Genomic DNA, 23,783 nt, shown 5'->3' with positions numbered 1-23,783 from the left:
AATATTTACTTGACTATACCTCATTTTTTATTTTACAGATTGTTCGATATTAATATCGCATTATTACATATTTATACTAATCTATGTAATTATATTATAATGTGATTTTAATCTGATGATGAATTTTAATATATCGGATATACGATATTTAATTTTCTTTTTTTTTTTATTTGGATATATAAACGTAGATATTATATAGAGTTAGATAGAATTAAATTACGTTTTTATCATTAGAGATAATTATCTAATATATTATTACAAAGATTAAATAAATATATAATTGCAAAATTATTTCGATGAGCTAAAAGAAAAATGAAAAACTAAGAGACAATAAAATATTTATTTATCGCATCATATATATATATACATACACACACACACTTTTATCTCTAATCACTATAGATAATCTTGTTTAACTCAATCACAAATCCGTTTCCAATTAGTAAATTCCCAAGTGTTTGAGACCAGACATCATTCTATTGTCTTTATATGAAAAATATTTTAAAAGTTTGTTAAAAATAGAAAAAAAAAGAAGGTTTGCGAACTTTCGCGTAATGTCAGGGTCACGTGCGAAAATGTAAATAGTTATAAAGCGAAGAAATAAATGTGATTTTTGTCTGGACAATAGAGAGAAAGAGAAAGAAAGAGAAAGAAAGAAACAGAGAGAAAGAGAGAGAGACAGAGAGATTAAGAGAGCACGTTCACGTGACCATGACGTTGGAAAATACGCGGCGTCTCAAGTAAACCGGTTCGATTCTACATTCCGACATTATAGTCCTGCCACATCGTCTATGAGCTCATGTATATTCGTATGTGTGTGTCGATGTGCGTGCGTGTATACCTGTCCTCCGTTATGTACTCTACTGTATAGGAATATATAATCTTTTGGCTGGATCATTGATTTCGTAGTATAATATTACCGATTTAAATCAAGATCTTAATCATAATGATTATTATTAGTATTAGTATTATTATCATTCAAATTTAAAGGAGAAGGATTATTTATTTGGTAATATATCCTTCAAATTTAAAGCATAAGTGTTACCTGTGCTCATAAGAGTTCATACTACAGGTGTAAAAGCTGAGCAAGTAAATGATTCATAGAATAAGCATGACTCATACGAGAAACGTAGCAACCTGAAGATATAAGGATTCGAATACCCACGTAGAATTTTGGAAAGATTTTCGTAATCTTTAACAAATTATCAAACAAATGGATAATAATATCTGCATTTTGTAATGGAGGAATGTTGGGTTGAACGTACTATCGAAATTCACAGACTCTTTACAGGGAAGGATTGGTCACTAAAGCAGCGAACCGATAGAAGGAGTGTCGAAGGAGAAAAAGAGAGAAAAAGATAAGGAGGGGGAGAGAGAAAGAGAGAGAGAGAGAGAGGAAGCTCTTTGTCCTTTCACTGGAGTCCTCCCGGATATTTCTTTCGTCGAACGCGAGAACGCACAAAGAGAAGACGACTATGCTTGTCCTCTTGGTCGTGTCGTTGTCGGCTTCTCGAATCTCACGCGGTGAACTTGCCGAGTTTCTACGGAGAATGTTTCTACGTACGTATATATCTATATAGATATATATCTGTATAGATATATACGTGTCATATATATGTGTATTGGTATATGCAAGTATACATTTATGCAGGTACGCATTATCTATGAATGTATGTATATATGTATGTATCTGCGTGTGTAAGAAAGAATATATGTGTTGTATGTAGCTAGGTATGTAAAAATATACGTATGAATATAAAGACGTATGTATGTGTGGATCTATTGATGAATGTATGGGTGAGTAAATGGATGTATTGGTATGTAAGAGTACATGTAGTATGTAAGGAATTTAAGAATATATATGTATGTAAGGATGTACGAACGTATGGATGATTGTATAGGTATATGGATGGATGTGTGAATAAGTGTGTGGATAGGTATATGGGTGGATATGTGTATAAGACGTTACTTGTCCCTCCTTTCTCTTCCCTTCCTCTCATTGCATCTCGACGGTGTTAAAGCGACTGCTCGCAGTTAAACGCATCTTTCTCTCCCTCGCACCGCTTCCGCATTGCCACCGCATTGCTATCCTTCCACAGCACGATCTTTTTCTCACACACGAAGCCGTTATCGTTGGATTTCGCGACGCTTCGTCGATGCTCGGTTTCCTTTCCAAACGACTCGTAAGAAGAGTTTTTCCAAGCGACACGAAGTATGTATCTTTATTTGTTGTTTTTTTTTTCTTTTTTTATATTAAATCGTTTAATTCTTATCTAAATAATCGAACGAACATTAATTCGATTAAATAAAAATTTGTTAAGAAAATATCTTAGACCAAAATTTCAATAATCATGCATGCGTGTCGGTGCATGTTTTAATAGCAATGCGTTTTAAAAATAAGACAAATTGTAAATGTTTATCATTCGAATAGAAACTATCGAAAGATCTATTTATGCTTATCTTGGTCAATTTACTGTATTTATACTTGATAGAACAGATAGAAGCCGCTGGAATAGAAGGCCATATAGAGAAGTAGAGTAAGAAGCCATAATAAGTCTAACGCGATCACCAACGCTGTGACTTCGGATAAACAATTTACATATTACGATCTATCATATTCCAATATGCGTTTTAACAAAACTGTTTGTAACAATAGAACGATATAATGCTAATAACGCATCATATGTATTACGTTAGCGAAAAACTCTTAAATGCCTAATCAATTACGAAGTATTTACATATACCGATTGAAGTAACGCATCAGAAAAGAAACACAAATTTGTTTGTCCGAGATAATACGAGGATATAAAAAATACTTACATTGGTTGTAACTAAATCGTGAGTATTGTAATACGCGCGTAAAAACAAGTAAACATCTACGTATGGTATTTAATATTTGTCCAAGTTTCTTAACAAAATTTCACAAATTCCCTATCAATTACGTATAACACATCAAAATGATAATCAAAAGAAAAAAAGGTAAAGGACAAAAATAACACGAACTCAAATTTGTTTGTCGAGATAATACGATAGTAACGTACAACAAAATGACTTGGTAAACAAAATGTTTTTCTATACCTGCTAATTTCAAAGAAACTGGTAAGAAATACGACATAAGGTAAGAACCTGCACGTGCAGTTGACTGAATTTCTCAGCAAAATTCACGAATGCCGTATCAATTATGAAATAAGTATATATATATATATAAAAGTAAATATAACGGATGATGAAGGGGGAAGGGGGTAAGGTAAGGAGAAAAAAAAGAACTTAAATCGGTTTGTCGGGATAATACGACGGTTACGTAGAAGGAAAGGCGAAAGTACGAGAAGGTGCCTCGCTAACCAGCTGCTGCTGTTTCGAGAGAATCGTAACGCCACTAGTACAAGAGAGCAAGAGTAAGAGAAAGAAAGAGAGAGAGAGAGAAAGAGAGAGAGAGAGAGAGGAGAAGGGGGAAGCCCCGAGAACGGCAGATGTAAACGAGAAGCTTTTACCTTTAATGGATTCGCCCTGGGGCCATCGAGATCTTCGGGGTTGAAAATACCCGGTAGTAACGAAGTTTCGTAACGAGCCTGCCCTCAAAGTCCCACCCACCCTCTCTCTCTCTCTCTCTTTCTTTCTTTCTTTCTTTTTCTGTTTTTCTCTCTTTTTCTTTGTATTCTTTACGCGCGCTAATTTAAATTCCAATCGAGACTCGATCGGATTGGTTCTCTTTCTCCGCATAACGCTGACCCGATAGATATCCTAAATCTTGGTCGTCGTATGTCACGACTACGTTCAGGATTAGTAGTAGTAGTAGTAGTAGTAGTAGTAATGGTATTCTCTTAACTACGAGAAGGAAGCTCGTCAAAGGATTTTCCATTGGAAACTTACCATATTTTTCAATTTACCAATATATGTTTCTTCTAAGCACGTCAATTAAATGAAAAGAATCCTACTTGCTATATATATTTTCTTATTTTCTCGTATTAAATACTTATGAATTGGATATATGTACGTATGCATGCATTGTTCAAGTTTGAATTATATAATATTCACTTTAATTTATCAAGTTTTTGTTACGAATACAAACGACTAATCGTTCAGATAGTAGATGAGAGGAAACTAATATTGTATGATTGTACGTATACGTGTCGTACCAACTTCCCCCGTAAGAAAAATTTAGTTTTGTTTAATCTAGGATTTGATTCTTAACAAAACACAAATATACAGTTGCCTAGATGTTAAATATTATTTTTCTTATTCGAGGTTAAAATTATCACCGCAAGGATGACGTATACGCTAACTTAAGTGAAATAGAAATAAAAGAGAAGGGAGCGTGAAAAAGAGAGAAAGAGAGAGAGAGAGAGACAGAGAGAGAGAGAGATAGAAAAAGAAGAAAGAAAAAAAGAAGAAAGTGGATCGGTGTCGAGTCACCGTTCTCATTTGGCTCAACGTCTTTGCTCTTCGATTTTTCCTTCAGTCCGGTATAGGTGTACAACCCTAGCAACCTTTTGGATTCGAGAAGAGACTCCGATCGCTCTTGGCAATCGTGAAACGCTTGCTTCGCCCCCCTCCACCCCTTCCTCTTCTTAACCCCCCTTTCTTCCACTCCAAACCACCCTCTTTCTCTTTCTTTCTTTCTTTCTTTCTCTTTTTTTCTCTTTCTCACTCTCCTAGCTGGTTTTATTACTTCTCTCCCCTCCTTGTGCTGCTCTGTGTCGCGCCCTTTCTGCAAAGAAACCACTCGTCGTGTTCCCTATCGCGAGCCAAACCGAGTTTCCCTTCCTTCCTTCTTTCCTTCCTTCCTTCCTTCCTTTACTTTGGCGACCCTTCGAGAAAACGAACGAAGAAACGAACGAACGAACGAACGAACGAACCTCACGACGATTTCATTCACACCGAGTCTCGTCTACGAAAATGAACTCAGGGAAAATGTGAAATGGTGGTACTTTCCGACTACATCGCGAACAGATTTGCATTGTTTTTTTACGACCTTTTTATTTTCTTTTTTATATATATTTTCTTTTGTCTGTTATAAAGGTGGGTAAAATTGTATAATGTCGGAATTATTAATTTTGTTAATTTTGGGGGAAATTTTTACAAGATTTTTAGATTGGATATGATATTTAATTGTAAGATTTGGTATTTGATTTTAAAATACTGGAAGGTAATAAAATTTGTCCAAATCTGTATAGAAAAAATTTTGTTTATAGTATGTAAATAGTTACCTGATGTAATATAATTATTTCATTGCTATTTTATTTAATGTTATTTTATTTACTAACGTGTAAAGGCCATCTCGAGTTTTCATTTTCTTCATTATAAATTTGTACCTTTATGTAATGTTATTTCATATTTCATGGTAAACTGGATATTAAAATACAACTTAATGTAAGACAATTTACTCTTATGTGAATGAAAGAAATAGAAGGAAAATAAAAAGGAATAGGAGAAGAAAATGTTAAAAGATTTTTTTTAACGAGGAAGCAACATCATTAGCAAGTAACTAGTTACGTTTGAAACAACCTCGAATGCTTTACGATAGATTCGCGTGTATATGCCATAAAGACGAGAAGTTAACATTCGGCTTTGAACAGGACAAGTGATACTAGTGACCCGGTTAATCCCCTCGTTAAAAGCCATACAGTGATCATTTGATATGCATATTTGCACTATTTTTATACTATCTTATCTATACGTATCATATATACATACATGCATACGTAAATACTTTACAAGTATCTACATAATTGCTTTTTATGTTAAATATAATTAAATCTCATTTACAAGTGAATTATTCCATTTTTTGTTGTGTATACCATTTTTTACAAGATTATATAATTATCCTAAGGATACAAAAAGAAAACAAAAAACAAGAAAAGAATAGAAAAAAAACAATGAAAACATTCTTCAAATGTAATTAGCTTTGATCGCAAGTGGAATTAATGAATTTTAATTTAAACACAAAAAAAAAAAATACGATTGCGCTTATATGTAAAATATTACTGTAATTTATTCGCTAATGAATTGATTTATTGTTTCTCAAAAAGAAAAGAAAAAAAAGGAATCAAATAAAAAAACAACGTTCCTCGTAAGAGGTTTACCTTGAATCACGAGTGAAATTATTTTACTTGTTGTCACTGAACAATAACAAAAAAAAAAAAAGAAAGAGAGAGAAGAAAAGTAAAGAAATAAAAATAACGTTCTTGAATAAAAATCATAAGTAGTATTAATTTATTTCTATCCAAATAGAGAATAAAAAAGTAAAGGAAAGAAAAGAAAGGAATATAAAGAAAAAAAGAAAAGAACATTATTTTCAAGCGATCGTAACCAAACTCGTGAATGCGAATTAATCAATTTGTTCTACCCCCACCCCCTTTTTTTAGGAAAAATCGTAGAAACGAAAAAATGAAAAAAAGAAGTAGGAAAATAAAAAAAAGAAAAAGAAATAGAAACATTCTTCGAAAGAAAATAGCTTTGACCGCGTTTATCGAAGACTGTACAAGGAAGTATAATAATCGCTTAGCGTAGCAACGTTAATGGAACGTCTTGGCCGTATGAACGTAGAGAACGAGCCGATCCGATCCGAGGGACAGACACATAATAAACGTGCACGCTTTCTCCCTTTCCCTCTCCCTCCCACCTTCTCTCTCACTCACTCACTCACTTACTCACTCTATCCATCTCATTCCCCGATTATATCTATCTCTCTCTTTCTCACTTAGTCTTTCACATACGTACACACATATACACACGTATGCACACGGATTACACTCTAACTCGCATACTCAGTTAGTCGTTTGCTATCTCGAAACGGTGTGCGGCACACAGTTAAAAGGCTCGCAGAGACGAGAAATCGCGTTCGCGACTGGATTCCACGAGCCGAACGAACCGGCAGCAGCACCAGCACCAGCACCAGCACCAGCAACCAGCCCACAAAACTTGGCCGATGCTCAAAAGAATCTTCTCTTCTCTCTCTCTCTATCTCTTTTCTTATTTCTTCATCTTATTGCAAAGTGTTCTCTTTTCTCTTTATCTCTCTCTCTCTCTCTCTTTTTTTTTGGAACAAGAATTGCATTCTACATCCCAGAATTACGATTTAAAATCACACTTGCGATTTTTATTACTTTTTCTTGTTTTTGTCTTTTCTTTGTTGATTTATTTATTTACTTGGAATTAGATGCGTGGATATTGTTGTTCACTTGAATTCACTAACATTGAGATAGTTTATCTATACGTTTATATTAATATATATATCTTTATTTAATTCTCTTTTTGAGAAGTAACTTTAAACATTTTAAAATCATTAATTGAATTTCTTTTTTCTACGTTTGTTTATGCACAAATCTCGACACCTATTTGAAATCGTTAAAAATTCAACCAAAATTTTCCTACATTTAATCCCACGAGATTCCTCAATTCCAATCTCTTTTTTTTACATTAGCAAACAGATAAATACCATAGAAAAACATTATTCCTATCTTCCTTCCTTCCACTTTACAATTACTGTAAAAAGAAAAAAAGGAAAAAGGAAAGAAAAGTCAAACTCACCTTAATCAAAACCCTTAAAACTTTCTCTCTCTCACTCTCGTTCTTTCTTTATCTTATTCACATTCATACCCATAAGATATACCTACTTCCAAACATCGTTATTCTCCCTTTCTCCCCCAATCCCTCCCTCCTACCCCCCTCTCTCTCTCACTCTTTCTCTTTCCTTTACTTTCACGGACTCGACAGTCGGGTTACATCGTTTTCGCGCGCACGTGTACGTTCGTATACGTACGTGTATTTGTGTGTAGGTACGTGGACAAGGCGCTCGATATTTCAGGCCGTCGCGTCGCCCACGAGAAACGCAGTTCCTGGGGGCGTGTTCCTCGCTAGCATGAACGCGACGACGACGACGGTTACGACGACTACGACGACTACGACCACGATCACGACCACGACCACGATGATCACGACCACGACCAAAGGGACCAAGAGGAAGGAGCTGAAAGGAGCCCACAACCCGAACCAAGAGAGACACACGGGGCAAACGCACGTCCTCCACAATCAAACGGTGGAGTGCTGGTGAGAGGATAGGGTGAGAGGATCGGGTGAGAGGATACGGGGAGAGGAGGGGGACGGGTGCCAGAGGGAAGAAAACGGACAGAAAGAGTGGAACCTCGAGGGGAATTAAAGGGGGAGGAGGAAGAGGAGAGTAGCCGAGTTGCCTGGCTGCCGGCTTTACCTCGCTTCGTTTACACCGAACGCAGAGAAACGGAGGAGCTGGCATAATTTCCGGCGGAGACTACGGCGTCAGCGATGCTATGCCATGCCATGCTATGCTATGCTATGGTGGTGCCCATAGCCAGCGCCCGGCATCTCTCTTTCTTTCTCTTTCTTTCTCTTTCTATCTTTATTCTATTTAGTTCCCTTAGTCCCCTTTCTTAGTCTCTTAGTACCCTTTTTTTGTTTTTTTTTAATAAGATACTTATTCTTATTATCTTTCTTACATACTTAACTCTCTTTGTAATAGGATTGGTTTGTGTTTTACTTTTTTGACTTTCTTTTTGGTTTTGTTTTTTCTTGGTTTTTTTTTTTTGTTTCGGTGCAAGAGACGGACAAATATTCTTCACCGAGGTTGGTTGTAACCTCTTTCGCTTTTTCTTTTTCTTTTTATTTTTATGCAGAATCCCGTTATCGTTGTAATAAGTATGATCGGTTTTGTTATTAGAAAAAAAAAGAATAGTAGTTGTTGGATGGTGTGTATGTCCTCAGAAATTTTGCAGTAAACGAGAAAAAAAATTGCGGTTAGATTTTTGTCTCGATCATAGATTTTATCAATCAATTTTTGTTGGAAAATTAATTTTCAAAACAGCGAATGCTGTACCTACGAGATATTAATTTGTTACGTTCGTATTTTTTGACAAGCACGATATAAAATTATTATTAAAAATTTAAGTAAAACTTTGATTGAAATAAAAAAATTTATATATATAAAATAAAAATATTCAGAAGAGTATATTATGCATATTCTCAAATAACAATATGGATTTTAAACTAACACGGTGAAGTTAATAAAAAGTTAACCAGACAATAAATTCTCATTTTGAAAAAAGGAAAAAAAGAAAAAGGACAAGAAGATCTACCCTTTCTTTTTTTTTATACTTTCGATTTTATTCTCTCAGTTTCTTTCAAAGTAAAAAAAAAAAAAAAAATATTAAATTCTAAACTTTACTTTCGTATTACAATTTTTTTTTTTTTTTTTTCTTTTTCTTTTTCCTTTTTTTTTTTTACACAAATATAATCACCTTTACCTTTTTTATCATGTTTCGAGTTAAGGAGTTAAGTGGTAAGCGATTTAAATAGATCACTTAATTATTCCATGTACGAGAGAAAAAGAGAGAGAGAGAGAGAGAGAGATGATTTTAATTGCGGTAGTTTAGATTTAATAACAAGGAAGGATCGTTTAATGGTTATATTCGCGCGGAGAAAAAGTTTAACGATTAAATTAGTGAAGGGGAATTTCAATGCCACGAATTTAAAAATGAAAAAGTTCAACGTTATAATACCGTTTATTTCAATCGTAGTTTATTGTATATCTTTTTCATATAAATCATTTGAAATTTTATCACTTTCCATATTCCAGTAGTGTCTCGTAACTTATGATACAAACGAGCGGTGATTAATTCTATATGAAAAATTAAATCGAAAATGTGGAATAAAAATTTGCTACGTAAAATGCATTTATCGAATCAAAAATATAACCGTTCAAGCATATTGTTTCGTAGAAAAATAATTTGGAAAATTTGTCGAGTACTTGTACACTTGATTCAATTACAGTTAGACGAATTTCATCATCTTACAATCGGATACTTTTTAATATGTTTAAAAACGTCGGTACGATAAAATCTCTCTCTTTTTTTTCTTTTTGTAAGGGTTTTTACTTTTATATTTATTTAACGTATTATCAAGCGGTTTGCAGGCTCAGTCAAATGCAACAAATATTCGACATATGTTCAAACGTTTATTTTTCTATGAACAAATTGCATTCTATATTTTCGAGCTTAATTTTTCACCCATTGCTCGTTCGTACCATCAGTTACAGGACACCCTGTATATAAATATAAATATATATATATCTGTACTGTTGAGTTCAACCCTCCTGCCATTTGATAGAGAAAAGAAAATAAAAAAGACGCGAAGAATACGAAAACGAAGGAAGCGTACAGTTAAATGGTCGTTACGTTCTCGTTACGGAGTTATGATCCTTCGTAAAGTTTGCGTTTAACGTCCCTGAATATCTTTAGTGAGATTTCGTGAGAACGAAGAAACCTAATTTACCTGGACTCTCTCAGCGATCCTCAGCGTTCCAGGTCGCATGCCTCACATCGATGAAAAATCGATAGGGGAACAAGGGTTGGTTCTTTCTTCGACCGTAACTCTGGCCCAATCCTGGAAAGACAAAAGATTTAAATTAGATCAAAATCTTGCTTGTTATTTATTTCATACAAAAAATATCTTATAGAAGAGAAATCGTGTTCCCAATAATTTCTTCGTTTTTTTTTTCTTTTATCGTAATACCATAATTAAATTGTTCAGAATAAATCGACTCACATTGAACTAAAAAACAGTTAATTTGGGATTGCTAATAAATTTTTTAACGACCCGTTTCACGTTTTCCTGTCGTCACAGTTATGGGCACCGTAAATCGTTTGAACTAATATATAATTGAATTTATGTGGTATAAAGTATATATTATGATAAGATAATAAATAGCTTGAAAAAAGAACACGAGATGCTTTTTTCGTTTTTTTTTTCTTTTCTACATCGTTATCGATTGTCTATGAAAAATGAGGAATTAAGTAGCACGTTAAAAAAAAAAAAGAAAGAAAAAAACAAAGATTATCTCGTCGTACAATTTAATAATTATTATTATATTATGTTATATACTATAGATAAAGTGGACGTTTTTTTTCTTTTTTTAATTTTTTATTTTCTATCGTGCATTAGTTAGAGATAGATATGCTTCAAAATTAGATTAAAATTTGTCGAGACGATCGATGATAGTATTTAGAAAGCGTATAAACGATTCTTCGGTCGCGTCGTTCTCGATCTTGGAGGGTGCCTTACCAGAATGCGCAGACTATCCGTTTATTTATAGATTTAACGAGAACGTTGGGTGTTTCTCTCTCTCTCTCTCTCTTTCTCTCTCTTACTCTCTATCCTTCTCTTTCTATCTTTCTATCTCCTCGTTGCGACTTTAAGCGTTTCTTTTACGTTACGTTTGAAGACAACGTGGCAAGATTCGAGCAACTACCAATTTAAATTTATCACACGCAATGTAACTTGTTAATTTTTAATTATTGTTCTTAAAAAAAAAAGAAAAGAATTAAATAAAATTATTCACCGTAAAGAAATATTTTAAAATCGGTTTTATTGTGAATTTGGGCAAATATATATTTGGAAAAATATTTAACGTGTGTTTGTTTAACTATATGATATTGATCAATAATAATAATTGATTGAAAACGTTTTTTAAACTAAAAAAGAAATAAATTTATTTCGCTTAAGATATATCAACCTGTTTCTTCGTACTTAAAGAAAATAATTTTCTAATGTAGTGAATATGAAAAGACAACTTTATTAAGATAAAATAAAAGGGTAAATTAAATATAATTAAAGCAAACTAAAATTGAATATTATTGTTGTTATTATTATTATTATTATTATTATTATTATTATTTATTATTATTATTATTATTTTCCTGTTTTGCTTTAAAATATCTCATTAATTCGTGCTAGCAATGAAGTACACACTTCTATCAAGAAAATGAGAAGAAAAGAACCCATGTTTTTACTCTTAACGTTGAATCGGAAGAAAGAAAGAAGAAAGGGAAAAAGGCGGAACAAAAAGGAGGAAAAAGTATAAGGAAGCAACATAAATATAAAAAAGGAAAAAAAATATATACATATATATACGCGGTTGACGGGGGGAAAAAACTGTCGGCCATGCGTTTATCTCTCGAGCAGAGATAATGGAGCGGGCGTTTTAACGACCATCGGTGAAACGGTCGAAAATTTGGGTCAGTGGATACGCCGTGCATAATATAAGGGGTCGTGTTCGTTTTTAACCAACCAACGAACGAATGAACGAACTAAAGGTGGAACGAAGATACGGGGTAAACGTAGGAACGTTTCGGAACGTATTCGAGGAAAGAAAATTTTTCCATAGTTTGTCTACTCTTCTTCGTAATTTCAAGAAAAAATACATCCAACTGTAATCATTCTTCCCATAACGACTACTATCATTATTGCTAGGTGCTATAACAACAATCGTAATTATTACTACTATTAAATGATATTACAATAATTATTATTACTGTTAGAATATTTAAATATATTACTAAAATACTATTGCAATCATTACTATTACTAGTATAGTTATTATTGATATTACTACTAGAATTATTATTTCTACTATTACAATTGTTATCGTTACTACTATCTACTACTATTAACATTATTACTACTAAAACGACTATTATCTTTACTACTAATATTGTTATTAGTAGTGTTACTATTGTATTATTAGTACTACTATTACTACTATTACTGGAGTTGCCATCATTGTCGTTGTTGGTGGCATTCGACTCGCGTAGTTTCTCCGGGACTGTGACGCGCGGACGAGGCGCGAATTTTAAAATCTATACACCCCATACGGTAGCAAGAGAAGGTAAAAAGAATTTCTGGAAACGAATTGTAAAGTGCGACACGAAGTGCATATTTGGACGTTTCGTTCGATATATTCTCTCTGATATCCCTACTGTGTTATAAATATTTCCCAGGATATCCAAGCGTATTGATATTGCTGCTATCATCCATTTAAACACACACACACACACACACATACACGTGCATGTATATATATATGCAACGATATTTAAACTGTAATGGAAAAAAAAGGGGGAGAGAGAATGATAAAAAAATATTATAAAATGAAAATAAATGAAAGAAAAAAAAAAGAAAAAAAAAGAAGAAAAATGTAACCATCTTGAAAAACTTAATAAAGTAGTCGCCATTATAGTGTCGCGAGATGCTATTCTCTTTAAACGAGCCTCGATTAATCCTTTAAGAAACAGGACGATCTCAAATAAAAAAAAGGGATATACATTTATCATTATTAAAAATAAATATCTCCTTGCGGATTCGTCTCTTATCTATATTTTAATATTATATTAATGAATTAAATATCATAATATTATAATTATAATATAAATTTCGTGTCTACTTTTTTTTCAGTCTCTTTTCCTCTCGAAAGAAAATTATTTCTAGTTAAAAAGAAAGTAAATAAAAATATAGATAGAAAAATGTTATACTGTATATTAAATACGCGATGTATTTCATTTTATTATTATATATATATATAATATTACAAATAAAATAAATGAATATACGTAGGTCCACTTAAAGAAAAAAAAAAGAAAAAAGAAGCCATAATCATGACGTTTTATTAATAATTAATAATAACAGTAACGAATTGCCTGAATTTTCGTTCAAAACTGGACACCTCCCCCTACTAATTTCATAATAAAAACCATCCATATACATCTCGTATCTTATCCTATCATTACTTTCTAATCAAATAATTAGCGTTGAGGGATGGGACACAAAAAGGACAAAAAAAAAAAATAAAGAAAAAACGGTAAATAGGGAATATAAGAAGAAAGTATTGAATTGAATTATTGTAATGGACGTTCTTCTTTCTTGCGTGTACTTTCGTATGGCCGACGTGCAAGCTGTTGTCTGTGAGTTGTGTACGATTTAGGTGGCACTTTGTAAGTGCGCACACGTTAAGACTCGGAATCGTTCGTTGACGTCATCCTGATGATTTACTCTTCTCTTCGTACATATATGTATATATATACCTATGTGGTATATACCTCTAGATACCTAGAAGAGAAGCTTGGACGTGCTCATGGAGTGTAACGCCCACGTAAAGTCCACGTAAACCTCTCGCGAAATCCGTCCATCGCGATCGCGTTTCACGCGTCCTCGGTTTCGCACGAAGTCAAAAGCGTGCAGACTAGGTATATTTTAACTACATATGTATGTGGGGGGGGAAATACACATATATAGAGTATTTGCTCACTCACACACACGCACACACATAAATACACATGTATATGCGTATTCACGTATTTACGACGTAAGCGTATATTCGTCGTAATATGTACGTAGGTGTAAAATACCTGTTCCCTTCTGTTGTTCGACATATGACGACGCTTGGGAAAACGTCGAGAGAAAGAGAGAGAGAGAGAGACAAAAAAACAATTAAAACAGAAAAAAAATGTGAAAGAAAAGTGAATGTGTATAGAAAAAAAATTCCGACGACGACGACGACAACAAAAACAACAACAATAACAATAACAACAACAACAACAATAACAATAACAACAACGCGGCAACCTAACAAACTTTGTAAAAGCACAATTTCGTATGCGCGCGTAGGTGCGAAAAGCGTTGGCAGTAACAACAGGACAAATCCCCGTTTTCGAATAAAAGTGCTATGAAATCAATTCGAAAATCGTAAAATTTTATGGTATACATTTAAAAAAGAAAAAGTAAATATGATATAAACAAAAAGAAAGAGAAAAATAAACGGACCCTTATGTAATTCATTTTTCATTTCTTTCTTTTTTTTTTTCTTTTTTAAATAAAATTCGTTAAGATTTTACTTTTACCGATAAATATTGAATATAAATATTCAGAAGGTTAGGGTTGAAAGATGAAAGTATCCGCGATTTTATAATTATCTTTTTCTCTTTCTCCGTTTTTTCCTTGTCTCTTGGCACGCGCGCGCGCGCGGAGAAGATGAAAATAAAAAAGAATAAAAATAAAAAAAAGAAGTAAACGAATATTTGAAAAATCATTGACACGAAAAGAAAAAAAAAACAAAAGAAGGAAGGAAGGAAGGAAGAAAAAAGGAAAAAAAAAGGATGGAATATAAATTGCGTCAGGTTGGTCCGCGAGAACCCGTGGCGTGGGGCTAAAACTACCCTCGGCATACGCCCTTTTGTTCTCCGATCCGAGAAAAGCGAAGAGATCGTGACGTCAGGCGCCACTTTCCTCCTCTCCCTCTATCTCTCTCTCTCTCTTTCTTTTTTCTTTTTTTCTCGGTGGTGGCCGCCATAGCATTCTTTCTTCTTTCTCTTTCTTTCTTTCTTTCTTTCTTTCTTTCTTTCTTTCTTTCTTTCTTTCTTTCTTACTCACTCACTCATTCTAGGATCGATCAACCGATCCGTAAAGGATTCGCAGGTGCGCGAAACGAGGGCGAACGTGGGGGTTGGTTTACCCTCGAAGTTAGCAACCCTTAGAAATGATCAGCAACGTGTCGACGTTTAACATGAAAAATGTATGTAGTAAATATATTGATAACCTTTCTTTCTTCGAGTATTCATATACGGCGTTGGTTATACGCGTGAACCATATTCATTTATGCGTATACGTATGCGTAATGCGTCCGTACACGCGCAGGAAAAAATATTCATTCGCGAAGTGAATATTATTATAAAAAAATAGTAATTAACGAAATCAAGTTCTTGTATCGTTATACGTCAAACCTTGCCTAATGATTAGAAAGAAAAAAAAAGAAAAGGATAAATTAACATTGAATACCTAAATGAAATACCTAAATCTTCCTAATATAATTATCAAATATAATTGATTAGAAAAAAAGAAAATCATGAGAATTAGTGTTAGCAAATGTTAAAAAAGAAAGTTAATGAAACATCGTCAAATAAATCTTCCAGTCATATTTATCAAACGTTACTTTGCTGATTTCAAATGCAAAAAATAAATAAAAAATGTAATTAAAAATGACGTATTTGAGTCCTTTAAGAAGGTTAAACGAGGAAGTAAATGAAAATTAGCGGAAAAAGGCTAACAGAAAATAAGGAAATGGTATTCATATAAATTGATCCTCTTATATAGGCTTATCTCGTAATTGAAGCTACGAATCTGAAAATAAAGATAAGAATGAGAGAGAGAGAGAGAGAAAGGATGGAGCGAGTTTCTAAACATTAAACGCGTGTTCGTTTACTACACCTAAGCGCATGATCAGACCAAAGATTATCCTGATAGTAAAGGAAAGATAAAAAGAGATGGAGAAAGAGAAGCAGAAGAAGAAAAAGAAGAAGAAAAAGAGGATAAGAAGGATGAAGAAAGGTTAGGTTCATTTTCGTGTCGCAAGACACAGTACGAATTGTGCTCAGGTTTGTTTAAAAAGGGGGATGACGATATCGAGAATGAGGATGAGGACGAGGACGAGGACGAGGAGGAAGAGGAGAAGAGGATGAGAAAAGGGCCGACCGTACGAACGAATGAACGAACGAACGAACGAACGAAGGGAACGGGAACAGGAACGTAAACGGGACCGGGAAGTAGAGAAACGGGAATGGGAATGGAAATAGGAATTGGAAGGGTAGGAAAGAGGTGAAGGGTGGTAATGGAGGGTGGCGTGGATCGGTGCAGGAACGAGCGTCGCTTTCGTGGCTCGGTGGGTGGACCGACCTACCAGAGAAGAGAAGAGAAGAGAAGGGAAGGGAAGAGAAGAGAAGAGACGAGAAGAGTAGAGAAGAGAAGAGGGTTTTCGGGGTGGGGTTGGTTAAGCGGACGACTCGATGCCGAAGGGAGAAGGGAATGAGGGGGTGTATATGTGCCTCTACGTACGTGCGAGCGTAAACGCGCGCGTGTGTGTGTGTGTATCTGTATGTGTCAGAGTGAAAGAGAGAGACGAGAAAACCGGGGGCCACGGTTCGAGTTTGTGAGCACGCGCTACCACTCTTCGAGGCTAGAGAGTTCCTATCTCCTTCGTCTCTGCCCTCCAACAACCCCTCTACCCCACCAACTCGGTCTATCTTCTATCTTTCTCTTTCTCTTGAACGAACGATTCGCCTCGTTGCTTCCTTCTCGCTCACTAGCACGCTTCGTTCCTGACACTCTTTCTCTCTCTCTCACTCTCTCTCTCTCTCTTTCTCTTGTGAGAGCCGCATCAGTTTCGTTCCATCTCTCTTTCTCTCTCTCTCTTATTCTCTTTCTCTTTGGTTATCTCCGTCGTACTCGTGCTAGCACGCTGTCTTTCTTCTCCGGGTTCGGTGTGTATGAGAGACACGGAGGAGGCACGGACGCCGCCGCCGCCGCCGCTTGTGAGTTCACGTTCCATCGCAAAGCACCGGGTGGAATTGGTATATCGAGGGATACGAGAGAGAGAGAGAGAAAGAGATGAGATGAGAAGAGAGAAGAGGAGGATGAGGGAAGAGAGGGACGAAGCCGCGCAGCGTAGCGACACGCTCGAGACGGCGAGTTCGTAGATAGGAGCCAGAAGGTATCCCAGGGTTGTTGCACCGGAAGAACGAGGATGAGAAGAACGACGAGAGATCCAACGGAAAGAGAGAGAGAGAGAGAAAGAGAGAAAGAGAGAGACGAATGGACGAAAAGCACGGAACGTTTAACGAGAGGAAGGAACCTTCGAGTTGCTGTTGCTGTTGCATGCTGCTGTTCGAGCTCAAATATTCGCCAGGGCCAAACGAAAATCTATCTTCGTTCGTTCTCTGTGATTTTTTAATCTATTCGCATACGAATTCTTTGCTATTAGATACTTTTTTTTTATCTATTTTCGTTTTTTTTCCCCTTCTATTATAGATGCTTCCGCTATCGTGTTTTATTATCGATTAAATCATTATATTTAATATGATAGGATACTTGGATCGATCAAATTGGTTTGGCAATTTTTTCTTTTTTTTTTTGAATATTGTTCTATCGGTAATTATGATTGATTGTGTACGTTCAACAAATAGGTAAATATTTATTTTTATAATTATCATATAAATTAAATCGTAAGATTGATTTTTTCAATATTTTTCTTTTTTTGTTTTTAATTTATATTCACTGGTCATAATTGCCGATATCAATTATGGTCAAAGATTTTTCGAATAATTCTTAATAGAATTGGATGATTCGAAGAATACGAATATTTGAAAAAAAAACTCGTTGCATAAGCTAGGAATTGTCAATCGTGTGAATACGTGATATCTATCTATCAAATTTCTCAACATCAAGGAAATGACATACCTTTATGTAATTCGATGTCATACTACCAATATCCTAAATTATCTTTCCTTAAAATAAAATATTCGAAGAAAAAAAAGGGGAGAGAAATTCTTTTAACAAGATGCGCGATCATTTGAAATAATTCGTCTAGTCTAAGCAGATTTTGATTGTTTTTTTTTTATTAAGGTGTATGAGAAAGGAAAATTGTAAAATTGATAAAACGATTATATCGAATATTCGAGGTATGTACAAGCGTCGTTGTACACGAGATGGAACGTGCTTTAGACTCTACTGAAGTAAAAGTACCGTTAGGTACGCGTATTTTCGATGTATACGAACAACGTAAATAAGTATTTACATATATACCAAATTCAACGGATCGCTCGTCACTATCTCTAGTTAATATCGAACAATCTGTTTAGACGCGAAGATGCAAATAGGTCCATTACCGATCTTTGTGAACAAAATTTATTCCAAATCCACTATCCCCACTCCCCCCTCTCTCAATATTATTCCTTTTTTTTCAAACGTATACAAAAAAAAAACAACATTTTCATGTTTTAAAAAATACAAGTACTGTGCCATTAAATAAATATGGATGAATCGTAACATTTGGATATAAATGACAAAAAAAAAAGAAGAAGAAAAAAAAATGTAACTACAAATATGTTCATACGTGTGTGTTCGTGCAGATGCGTGTATTTGGCGGGAGAAAATAAAAGTGGGTTATTATAAGAATATTTGTACGAATGTAAATTAAAAAAAAAAAAAGAAAAAAAAAAGAAAAATGTTTAAAAGTAAACAAAAAATATATGTGCATATGCGTGTATATATTTTTTACGTACGCAATGGTGGGGAGATAAATGCGAGTGGTTATAAAAATGTTTGATTAAATGTAAACAATCAAATATTTCAACGAACAAAATTTGTTAATATATGTGTGCGCGTGTGTTGTGTTTTCTTTTGTTTTTCTATGTACGTGGCGATGATCCTGGCGGAGGGGAAAATGCGAATAAGGTATAAAATCTAACGAAGTGCTCGATGATAGTAACACCGGTAGGGTCTATCGAAAATTAGGTTAATCGGTGTTCAGATGATCGAGCCTACGCCGTAAGCGCCACGAAGCGAAAATACAGCGGCGGTTAGGGTGGTTCAAGCGTTTATATTCCCTCGCTTTTGCTCGTTCTCATGAAGGGAGAACGAGGGAAAGAAAAAGAGAAAGAGAGAGAGAGAGATAGATAAAAAGATAGAAAGAGAAAGAAAGAGGAACGTTTTATCTGTAGCGTTGAAACGCACGCGGTACGCGTATTACGCGATTTGCTTCGCTAACTGTAAAACACGTGAGTATGGTGCGAATAAAAATAAAGATACCGTAAACTAAAGAAAACAAGAAAAAAAAGGAAGAAAGAGAGAGAAGGAGAGAGAGAGAGTAAAAAAGAGAGCTCGATTACATCTTTTACTTTTGCATTTAACATTTTGATGATATCAATCTTCGTGTAAACAAATTCACTTGATTGTATTGAAATATGTGTGTGCGTGCGTGCGTGTGTGTGTGTGTGTGTGGGTGCGCGCGTGCATGTTTGTTTGTTTGTGTTTATTCGAAATCGTGAAAGAATGTGATCTTTCGTACAATTTCGGATTCACCTCGATATATTTCACGAAAAGTCTACCTAACTCGATGTCTTTGACCTTTTCAAGGTTTCGACCATGACACTATACACGATTCTCATCGTTTATCGGTGTTCACCATCGAGACACAAGCTTTCTATCGATCGTAATTTATTAGGAGGAAGTTTTTATTTATTTAGATTTTATTGATTTCAATCAAATCTATTATTATTTGATTTATTTATCATCGATTTTTTATTCCGAAGTATCCAAAAAACAATTTAATATCAATCTAATAGTATATAAAAACAAAAATTTATAAACTACTGTAGCAATTCAAAGTAATACATTAAAATAAAAATCATTATAGTAAATAAATTCTAAAAAATAATATTACATATAATAAACGCACTGTTAATCACACATTTAAAACTATACCAATTAACGTTGAAATTACGTATTTATCCAATACACTGATCTAAAAAGAAATGAAAAAATAAAGTAAAAATTGAATCAGAACAGTTTAATAAAGGAAAACGAAATAAAAAAAGAAAATAAATAAATATTGACGTACGAAAATGAAAAATTTTCCTAAACGACAAATCCCATAAGACATTGGTGAACGTTTCTCATTAAGATGAGATAAAGAAGAGAAAATACTTAATGATAAGTCAGAAGAAGAAGTAGAAGAAGAAGTAGAAGAAGAAGAAGAAGAAGAAGAAGAATAAGAAGAAGAAGAGTGTCTCATGTAACTCTCTAAGTCTCATCTTCTTCCGACTCCAGCAGCAACGTGACTCAGACTTTTTATTCTAGCACCCCACGTGTCCGTTCCATCGAGGTTAATCACACTATTCATCGATCGACCTGCTGACCCAGACCATGGTGTTAACGCCTATAATTTTATGCAAGCGACTAAAGCTAACTGACGCTGTTCTTCAATTTTTGTCCTCTTCGTGGTAATAATCGAACGTATTAAATTTTATTGTTTTTTAATATTTCTTTTTTTTATATCGTCTTTCCTTTCTTTTCGTCTCTTCGAAAAAACGCGAGTTATTAATTTCTTTTTCTTTTTTTTTTACTTTAACCAAGTTTTCCGTTTTTTCTTGATGTCGTTAGAATCGAGTACGATAAGAAATCAGGAGAGAAAAAAAATGAACAAAAAAAGAAGAAAAAAGTCGGAAGTCGTTGTGCCGTTGTTGGCAATCTCTCTGACGAAGAGTCAAAGTCGACCTTTGCAAGAAGAGTTTTGCCTCTCGTCGCATCGTCGCGTCTCTGCGTAATGGTGGATGTCGAGTAATCAAGGAAAAATTACTACAATTCTGCTCGGCCCTGGTGCGTCTCGAAGATCGGTGTCTTCTTCTTTTTCTTCTTATTCTTATTCTTATTCTTATTATTATTATTCTTCTTTCACGATAAGTTCTCGCATTTCGAATCTTTCCTGTCCTACCAAGTAATTGCGACAGTGTCGACCGAACGAAACAATTCTTTCATGTCTCTCCCGTATATACTATTACTAAGATTACTACCATACAAAATCTTACGTTATTCGCGCGTCTATTCATTACATTTTATATTTATTTATTTTTTTTTTTCTATATGGGATACACGATCGAACAATTTATTTTCTATACGATAAAATCAATTAATAACAGCATAGTATAGTTGAAGTATTAACAATAAAATTCAACGAACCTAATCGCGCAATAAACATACGAATTAAGAGATTTGATTTGTTTCATATGGAAATATGAGAGCATCAGTTTACCGTATTTAGATTGAATGGAATACTTAAACTGTGAATATGTTGAAGAGGGAGAGAGTCAAGGAAAAAAATAAAAATAAAGAAATAAAAAAATAAAAAAATAAAATGAAATAAAAAGAAAGAAAGAAAGAAAGAAAGAAAAATAAGGAGGAAAAACACACGCTTCTAATTTCACTAGGTAGTCGATCGCAAGGATGCAGTTGTCTGGCATCGTCTACTAGCAACGACTACAAGATCGTTGCGGTTAACCACGAACGATGCAAATCTCAGTGTTTGCACCAATGACGGCTTCCTCCTCCCTTTGCTCCTCTTATTTCCTCCACCCCCATCTCATCCTCCAGCAGCAGCTCCTCTTTCCTCTCCTCTTTCCTCTCCTCTTTCTCTTTCTCTCTAATTTTTCTCTCAACGATCTACAGAAGTAGGAATTTTTGATAATATCCAATTACTAAATTACATCTTTTCTTATCTCTTTAATAAAACGAATTATAATTATAATGATATACTGCTGCCCATTATATTGCAATTTATTATTTATTTATTTATTTATTTATTTATTCGTCTTGCGGTGGCCGACGAGTATTTAGTAGACGAATACCTTTTATTTTTATGTTTATTTTTGTAATCGATGGCTATAAAAAGATAAGAAATTTATTTCCTTTCTTTTTTAATTTATTATTCATTACAATCGATGAGACAAAAATATAAGAAGCGGAGAGAAGTAATTTGTATGTTTTTTTTTCTTTTTTTTTTAATTTATTTGTTTGTCGCGAGAATCAAAAACGACAGAAATGAATTTTGGTAAGCTTGTAATTGATGAAAGGAAGATACGAACGAGAGAAAGAGAGAAAGATATAGCGGGTAAAGAATTTTTTGAGGTTGGTTCTTCCTGAGGGTACGAAAGCAGTCGAGTCACGCAAAATTCATTGCGGTTTCTCTCAACGAACCGTCCGAGAAGTACAAGAAGAGAAGTAAAGGAACGACCGTCGATCGTTCGTCCATCGACCGAGGCGATCAAAAAGGAAAGAGAAAGAAAGAGAAAGAAAGAGAAGGAAAGATGGGGAGAGAAATGACTGGAAGGAAGAGAAAAAGAGAAGAAAAAGAGGAAGGCGTTAACCGCCAACGTTTGTCGTCCGATCGTCAAGGAAAACGGACTTGCCAGAGATGGAAGAAAAATCTGAGCAAGAAAAATCCTACTAAACATTTCTAAGATACTTCGAATAGACAAAAACTTGCGGTATTGACGATCCTCGTTTCCTTTTTTTTTTTCTTTTTTTTCTTTCTCTTTCTTTCCATTCGATAATATATTAGTCGTGTGTATAAATGATTAAAACGATGGTTCGTCGAAATATTGTCTAAAAAAATAAAAGAAAAATTAAACGAACACGAAAATACAAATGAAACATTTACGAATGAAAAAATCCCTCGACACCCTACTTCTCACGTAACATCTTCAAAGATAATAATTATATTTCTCAGTATTTTTTGAAAAGAAATAAGAAAACAAAAAAGAGAGAGAGAGAGACAGAGAAAGAAAGAATGTATCAAAAGAGGTCTCCCTGGAAGAATCATCCCTCCAATTCTCCTCTACAAAATATATCTCTCTTTAACCAATGGGGGCAATTCCGATCGAAAATGGAATCCCTTTTGCAAAGAGCATCTCGGCTGCTGTTCTTCTTCTTCTTCCTCCTCCTCCTCCTCCTCCTCTCTCGTCCTTCGAACGCAAACTTCAACATGAGAAAAAAATAAAAGGAGGAAAAAAAAGGTCGAGCTTGTGGATCGAACGAAGCGTGCCGCGAATCGGAGCGATATCTTACCGGGCTCTCTGGCCGATATGTGTGTGCACTGCTGCTATCCCTTATTCACGGAGCCCAACCGTTATAGCATCGGAAAGGCTATATCGGTATCCGAGTGCGCGTTCAAACTGGAGATCAATAAAGCACTCCTTTATAGACTTCGCTACGCTCGTCGTACGAGCTCGGCCAACTCCCTGCCCCCCACCACCACCCCTCCTCCATCCAACCCACTACTATCACCCCTTCGCCTACCACCTACCACCTACCTACCCCACCTCCCACCTTCCTACAAACCCCAACCCCCTGGTAGCTTACTCTCCTTCTACCTACCAGTTCGTTCTCGCCCTTACGGTGAGAGAGAAAGAGATAGACAATCTCGCACACGGTTCACCTACACAACGAACAAGCGCGCGCACGTGTATATACCAAGAGAAAGGAAGAAAGAGAGGGCTGGGTTCTATGCCTGAATACACTACCACCACCCCCTATTTCTTTCTTTCTCTTTCTCTGTTTCTCGTCATCGTACCACCTCGTTTCCTTTCTTTTTA

General features: G+C 34.8%; 1 protein-coding gene across 11 annotated transcripts in view; it reads right to left on the bottom strand.

Moving 5' to 3' along the window:
• Positions 1-23,783, bottom strand: part of LOC122522348 (bromodomain adjacent to zinc finger domain protein 2B-like) — a 140,090-nt gene that overhangs the window by 77,782 nt on the left and 38,525 nt on the right. For all 11 annotated transcript variants that reach the window (XM_043643393.1, XM_043643402.1, XM_043643398.1 and 8 more), the window contains exon 2: positions 10,306-10,416. The gene's annotated coding sequence lies outside the window, so the exon portion shown is untranslated. The remainder of the gene's footprint in view (positions 1-10,305; positions 10,417-23,783) is intronic.

The sequence above is a fragment of the Polistes fuscatus genome, unplaced genomic scaffold, assembly GCF_010416935.1.
Source record: "Polistes fuscatus isolate 324 unplaced genomic scaffold, CU_Pfus_HIC Scaffold5, whole genome shotgun sequence".
NCBI lineage: Eukaryota > Metazoa > Arthropoda > Insecta > Hymenoptera > Vespidae > Polistes > Polistes fuscatus.
This window is presented reverse-complemented; position numbering and strand designations above follow the sequence as displayed.